Below are 8,297 nucleotides of genomic sequence, written 5' to 3'. Positions count from 1 at the left end.
AAAGAGTGGACAATCACAGGAAATAAACACACCATGTGCAATATTGAGCATAAGCCTTTAAGAATCTCAACTACAAAGGATTTGGGGAAAATAAAAAAAAGCACGAAACAAGTGAACAGATAAACAGCCTAGAATAAACACTTTTGCCCACCAGTCTATACACTTCACAATCTTACCACAAGGAGTCTACCCAAAGCAGGATAAATGGAACCAGACAAAAGGATCCCTATGAGTGTTTCACAAAGAATATTAACAAATTAGTTAATATCAGTCTATTAGGCATCAGACCCAGGGTCCACACGGCATAGTTTCAATCTCTTCTTCTTTAAACAATGCAGCTTAATATCCAAACAACTTCATTCTCAGGCCCCAATGAAAGCACAGACACCAAGCAGAAAATATCCTTCATTTCCATTTGAAAGAATGAAATGGCAACAAACAAAACTCAAGTGCAAACAAAAGGTAAATTCCTGTTGTCTATACCAGACATTTTACTGTATTTGAGTCCGGAACCATTTCCTAAAACATTCTAACAGTGAATTCTTATGCTGCTAGAAGGTGGTGAGAATGCTTAGTCCTGCTATCACTGCATGCTAATAGCTATTTTTAGTCCCCATCTTCCTTCTCTGAAAATTAACAGGACTCATCTGTATGAAGATGTTTATAGCTGCCACACTATTTCTGCAGCAAATCTTGATTTTATATTGCACATTTGCCATTTGTTAAATATTGCAAACTAAACAAGGCATCACAAATCTAGATTTTCAAATTGCCTTGTAATCTACTTTTGCGTATCTTTTCAAGACCATAAAACCTTTGAAAAGCTATTTAACTTTTGGAACCATCTTCCCTGCTGCCTGTGATATATCGTGTGTAGTATAATAGACTATACTACAAAAAGCAAACCAAGACTTTTACAAACTACTATCTTTAACTCCAAAAGAAAACCCACAAGGAACATCCCTGGAAAAAGAACGCTGAAGGACAAGCAGAGGCCTGTACCCCAGGTTCCCCTCTGCCCCCTCATGAGCTGTGTGCCTCTGTGTCGCTAGTTTCCTCATCTGTGCTTTGGGATTTTTCTTTTTATGCTATAAACCTGCTTAAGAAGACACCTTCCCACTGGGAACATAAAGACATCTTTCGAAGTCAGTATGACTACTTTATATCACCACCAAACCTCTATCAATTCATCAAACCTCATTTTCTGTTGCCTTTCATTTCTAGGGCACAGACTTCGATATTTAAATTATTGTCTCGATTGGCAAGAAGCAATCATTTCTACTGAAGTGATCGCTTCCACAGAAACACTAATAAAAACCTTTCCTTTTGACAAACATCTTGTCCTATAAATCCATCCCATTCCCAAATTACTGAGTCTATGTAAAAAAAAAAAAGCCCATTCTCTGGGGAGCGATTACCTCACCTCCATAATACACCAAAATCTTTTCCCAGTGTGTTTGTGAAAGTGTGGTAGTGCAGGGAGGGGGGTGGTGGGGGGGAATCAAAGGAAGACAGAGAAACTAAAGAGGCAATTCGGTTTCTGTTTAATTAATTCAGGATTACTTCATTTTCATTTTGTCAAGCTAATCATATACATGGTAAAATGTCAGTAAAAATTAAAGTATAAACTACAGTAGCTCCAACGGGAAAACTGACTCTAGTTACGTTGTATTTCCAACATACTTACCCTGATAAAATACCAACTGCATTTTTTCGTATCCTACAAGCTTCCTATAATCTGCATGGCGTGTATTTCCAGAGCAATAGTTAACATTTTGAGATTACATGTTAATAAATGAGTTGCAGTTATATTCTTTCCTGAATGTTAAGCACCATGAGCTAAATGCAGAAAACATTCAAGGTCAATGTCCCGTTTTAGACCTTTTCAGGCAGCTGTAATATTATGATAATCAAGCTTAAAATATTCCTATAGAAAGAGTAAATTAGCCTTTTCACTTGAAAGATGATTATGATAAACAATAAACCTAAGAGAGGACGAAATCCCTATTTTTAAAAGCCATAAATTGTTGACTCAATCATGTGTGTGATCCTGTTGTCCAAAATAAAGGGTAGCTTAACTCTGAGAGGAAGGCAGGGGAGGGATGGAGAGAGAACAGGAGCAGAAGTGGAACAAATATGACAGATTTCAGAGTAAGCAGTACTTGCTTTGATACTAGTAAAATGATCAAATTATCCATCTTAATCACTCCATTCAATGTATATTTGAAGCTAAAAAATGGATCTATCCATGACGCATCAAAAAAGCACAAAAGTATTTTTTTCCTGATGTATTTGAACAACAACACTGTTTGAAACTTCTCTTTTCTTATTTGCTTCCATGAACATTTTTGTCCATATTTTCCAAGGACCAGCATTGTTTGTTTTTTTAAGTGAGATATTCAGCATCTGGTGTCCATATAAAGAGGCTTAAAGAGGTGATTATGCTTTTTTTGGATCTTAGAACTCTCTGACACACTTCTGAGGTTCCTTTTCATAAATGAATACATTTGATAAAAATCTGCTTCCCCCAGGAAATGCGAATGAATTAGGAGTGTGTGTGTTTGTCATGCCTGGCAGAAGTCAGGTGACTGTGGAAAGCCTCTGGCCAGGTGGTAATGACCTACTCAGGAGTCATGCCTTGGCTTCAGATTCCAACTATGAGGGATAAGGCTTTGGACTTAAGAGTCACATCACCCACCTAAGTCTCAGTTTCTTCAGCTACTGAATGGGAGGAACAGTAATAGCACCTTGTAAAATCATTATGGGGATTAAATGAGTTAAACCAATTTAGCACAGTATCCAGTCCTAGTTGGGGGGGACCAAATGACTCAGTGGGCCAAGGACATTCCGGCTTGGGCCAGTTTTCCTAGCTTAAAAATTTACAGTACTCACTCCTTACACTTTCAAAAGTGCAGGGAACTCTGCTCAATATTCTGTAACGACCTAAATGGGAAAAGAATTTGAAAAAGAATAGGTACATGTATATGTATAACTGAATCACTTTGCTGTATACCTGAAACTAACACAACATTGTTATTTAATTATACTCCAATAAAAAATAAAAATTATAAAGAAATACCCAGCACCCAGCCAATAAATAAATCAATAAATAAATTTCTATCAAAAAAGAAGTGGCTCAGTTTAGAGCATTCATTTTACTGTCATCCTACACACAGTAAGCCCTCCATAAATGTTAACCATATTATTTTTAAATCTCACTAAATGAAAAAAGAGATAGAAGAGACTGACATTGACAATTCATTTGGCCTTCATCTTTGACTAGTTCAAGGTACTTAATATAGAAAAGAAAATGAAGTGCAAATATTCCTCCAGTGACACTATCAATAAGTTTTGCCATAAAATGATATGAACTGCTTGCTATAATGCTGCCACATATACATTGTTTCCATGTAGTGAGTGGGAAAAGTTAAGGTTGCCCCCTTAAAGCTACCGTCACGTTTTGGGCCTGAATATGCGGAAGACAGACTTGAAAAGTTAAGTAATTCTGCCGACTCGCCAAAGCATTCAGTTGTACATTGTTTACCAGCAAGAACGGGAGAGAGAAATTGCTCTTCCTTGTCTCTTTAGGACACTTCTTCCACAACCCTTCACCCTAGCGGGCCCATCAATAGCAGCTGTTGATTTTATTACTATCCCTGGTACAAGCTCATTCACCCAGGAGTTCCTTTGATCAGATACCCCAAGGACTCAATTTCTTCACAAGGCTTTGCTCTTGTTACATTGAATGGCCACTAACCTACAGCAGAACTGAAGGTCTGGGCCACGGGGAATTACAGGGGGGCGCGGGGAGACAGTAGGGATTTCAAGTTCAACCTGGTTACCTTACAGGTGAGGAAAATAAGGCTCAGAGTGGTTAAGAGCCTTAACCCAGGTTACATACCCAGGTAGTAGAAAAGCTCCTATTAGAAAAGATTCCATTTTCTCCCCTTTCCAGTGCTAACATAGTAACAAGCTACTAATGTAACTCTCACAGTTGTTGACTATATACCAGTGCATAGAACTCTGGCTGAGACCGGAGCCCTCTAAGGACAAAGGTCCCAAGTAAGAGCCCAGGGACATCTGATCCCAAGAGACAAATACTGAAGTGTATATCCAAATTGTCCTCTACTTTCTCCAAAAGCTTAGAAAGATAAAAAAGAGTCACATATTAAGAAAAGAAGTGGGGACGAATCAGTAGAGAGAAATTCTCTTTCTTCTCCCCAGGTAATTAGGTGTCCTTTTAGAGAAAATTTGACTATCATTTCTTTTAGGGATTCAGTTTTTATTAAATGGCCACTCCTTTTCCCACTCTAACCCCTATCTAACTCTCATTAGTGGAACTGTACCAGCTTTGGTGGTGTCCCCAGGGCCAGTAATGGAACTCGGTAAACATTTCTGTCAGTGTTACAGGAACACAAAGAATATGTTTTGGATGAGCGAATGAATGAATAAACTGATGACAAATGTTATTAGTTTATTATTATTCAGTTTAAGAGAGGCTGCCAAATGGAAAGATTGGTGGGCAAAAATGCATGCTGAGGAATGCTTTTCTGTATTTCTTTTCTGTACTTCTTGCTTTTCTGTAATCCAGTTGGATTATTAGAGTAACGTAGGGAAATTTAAAAAGATAAAGTGATTTTAAAAGAGTAAATGGAGAGGAGGGAGGTAGAAAAAGACAAAAGGGAAGAAAGCATGAGAGGCCGCAGCCTGCTCTACCAACGTATTCTAGCATTTCCTCACCGCTTATTCTCTGAAGAGTTAAGAAGGGGCAACTTGGAATGTTCACTTTCTTTCTCATCTTTCTATCTGTCTGTTTTCCAAATATTCATAACGATTAAGTACTGGACAATGAAAAACAATATTTATTATCAAAACGAAAGCAAGCAAACAAACAAAGCTGCCATATTAGTACCTAAAACTGTGACCCCTACCAGGGTAACATGAAAACATTTTCTTATTTAACCTGACAGAAATGCATTTAAAAATCATGCTATCCCAGATATGTCCTGAAAACAAATACTACTTTTATAAAAGCATTCAAAACTGGCCCTTGTATATAAGATACAATTTTCGATATTAAGGATTCCAGGGTTTCCTTGGTTGGTTAAATGTGGACAAGGGTCCCATGAAGGGCCACACATCTTCTATTTCTATGTGGTCTTATGCTGGAGCAGCACAGAGCACTGAATACTTTCAGCAAGGATTTCTCTTCTTACGGGAGAGGAAGAAGGGAATTAATTCATCAGCAGAAAAAGGCAAAGGTCTTGCCTCTAGGCCACTTTCTACCTCTCTTTGCTGCCCGTAATTCTTTATCCAAGTTCTGTGTGTTCTGTTTGGTGGTTTCATTCCAAGAGGAAGACATAGATGAGAACATACAACTTTGCATCCTATCAGGGAGACCCAAAAAGAATCTTCTAGAAAACCACACTCTCGATGCAAAAGAGTGAGACAAAGAATTCCTTTCTCATCTGCTAGTAGATGATAATAACAGGAATGGTGACAGGGAGGGGGACATGAGGACAATACTCACATAAAAACCCCGGGGGCTCTTATCTCACCTGTAGTTTGTCCCTAAGTGTACAGCTATTTGTAACACAAGCTTTATCCAATCAAACTTTGTGTTACAGAAAAGCAAGTAACATAATTAAAGACACCGTTTTTTTCTGGAGTTCAGTTACCACTTGAATTAGAAAACTGAATAAATCAAAGACGATTTTCATTAGTGAGAAAAGAAACAGATTAATTCGCCCTTCGATAAATTGGAACACCAAGTAAAGAAGCAACGTTTAACAAAGGAAGAAGGTTTTTCAATCTTCACAGCTTTAAAATACAGCCAGGTAGAAAAGTTTAGCTGTTTAGAAAATCTTCTAATATAATAGGTAGAATAGCTAATATTTTTGCTATAATTTAACATTAATGAAAGCTGTTTCACACAAGCATCTTTTGTTCCTCACAGCAACACTGTGAAGCAGGGAGAAACTCTATTATTATTATCCCCATTTTATAGATGACAAAACTGAGGTCTGAAGAATTTATTTGATTGCCCAAAGACATTTGGTTGTTAGGCTGCAAAGTCAGGACCTGAATTTCTTGTTTTTTAACTTCTACATCTCTTGTGCTCCTAATCTCGGTTTCCCATAAATCTCGATGCATCCTCTTAAAAAAGACACGCAGGGGGCTTCCCTGGTCGCGCAGTGCTTGAGAGTCCGCCTGCCGATGCAGGAGACGCGGGTTCGTGCCCCGTTTCGGGAGGATCCCACGTGCCGCGGAGCGGCTGGGCCCGTGAGCCGTGGCCGCTGGGCCTGCGCGTCCGGAGCCTGTGCTCCGCAAATGGGAGAGGCCACAACAGTGAGAGGCCCGCATAACGCAAGAAAAAAGGATAATTTGGACCTTTTGTTTTGCATTTCACACTAAATACCAAAAGGAAAAGTAGCAAAACTGTTGTCTAGGATGAATTCCAAGGTAAGAGTGACATGCTGGGCTTCCCTGGTGGCACAGTGGTTGAGAGTCCGCCTGCTGAAGCAGGGGACACAGGTTCATGCCCCGGTCCGGGAAGATCCCAAATGCTGTGGAGCGCCTAGGCCCGTGAGCCATGGCCGATGGGCCTCTGCGTCCAGAGCCTGTGCCCCGCAACGGGAGAGGCCACAGTGGTGAGAGGCCCGTGTACCGCAAAAAAAAAAAAAAAAAAAAAAAGACACGCAGGAAGTATGGAAAATCATTCACTAGTATGCATTTTTGTCCACCAACAAATAGTTTTGTTTTAGGAAAGTGGAATAAACCTGCTTCTACCAGTTATACACCTTATTCTTCCTTTCTCACTGAGGAAAAACACCTTTTGGATGCCTGAGCTGTACTGCCCTGTGTACGTTTCCTGGGATAAACACATATAATGCTGGTGAGAATTTAAAGTACAAAAAGGAAAACTGAAGTCTCATTTTCCCTTCTCTGTCAACTGGTTTCACTCAGAAAGCTTTGGTCTACCTCCTCATTGATTAGTTTCTCTACCCCAAGTTTCACAGTAATGCAACCATAGTCTAATTCTAGAATATCTAAGCGAGGGAAAAGAGACCTAAGAAGGAGCAAAACGATTCTTCATTTAAAAAGAAGCAAAAACAATTTGTAAAGATTTAAATGAAGTTTAAAAATCACCTTATTTTGCCTGGAATGTTTCCAAGATTTCCTCATTAGTAAAGAAGAACTGTGATCAACCTATATAATGTAATAGCGTTATAAACATCAGCGTTCTTTTCTGAATTATTCTATTTTACCTCTCAAATCTTTCCAGAATGCTGCAGAAGGGGACTGCATTGCATACTGCCAGGTGCTCCTGGGCCTGTGTACATTATTGCTAAGAAGATCTTGGAAGGAAACATGGCCACATTTTGTCTTCTCTATTAGCAAAGATGATTAAATGAGACAATATTAGCTTTAATGGGCTCTTTCTGTGGTTAGAGCTTTCCAGTTCAGCCCCACCATTGGCCTCATTTCCATCGATTGAGCAGTTAGTCCTATTCAATTATTCAATCCCAATCAATATTTTGAGATGTACAGAATGTAAATGTAAACATTCTGTTTATTTTTCACCAGACTTAATTCCTGTACTCTTACTGGGGGAGAAAGTTACATATTTATAAATAAACTCTCTAGTATTGCAAAGAAAGTGCTCCTTTCCTTTAATTCTGGCTCTCATTTGGTCAGCTACGGTGTTTAGCAAAACAATCCACAGGGTAGACAGAACACCCTTCCAGTCCTCTGAGGCTACCTGAGATGCCTCTTCCTCTCTAAGCCTCCTTCAGGGGTCCCCAGGCAGAATCAATGGCTTTCTTCTCTGTGTCCCACAATGCTTTGCACTAATGGGTCTAACTGGCTGGTATCAAGGTAGGTTGTCCTATGTCTCTATGCTTTCCATTTAGTAATCTTCTTGATGGGCTTTAATCATCTGGGCTCTGTCTAGTACTGTAATCTGGACATTTAAGGCCTCAATAAATATTTTCCCAAGAGGTAGCTGATTTGGGCAAAAATTGTCACATTCATGCTGATTTTTTTTGTAAATGAGTTTCAATGTTTCTCTAAAGAAATCCTGCCACTATTTTAATGGGGCTAATATATTTATTCTTCCACAGTGAACTACTCATTAAATGAAACTGTATTTTGACTTATGAGGGAAGGATTATTGTTATTGCTGAATTCCAGCCCCCTCACCCCACCCAGTAGATAAAAAGAAAAGGTTGACAGTATTTTTTAGTATTCACTTTCTTTTTTTTTTTTTTTTTTTTTCGGTACGCGGGCCCCTCCCT

Source organism: Lipotes vexillifer, unplaced genomic scaffold (genome assembly GCF_000442215.2).
Source record: "Lipotes vexillifer unplaced genomic scaffold, Lipotes_vexillifer_v1.1 scaffold566, whole genome shotgun sequence".
In the NCBI taxonomy this organism is placed as follows: domain Eukaryota; kingdom Metazoa; phylum Chordata; class Mammalia; order Artiodactyla; family Lipotidae; genus Lipotes; species Lipotes vexillifer.
Note: the sequence above shows the minus strand (reverse complement) of the source record.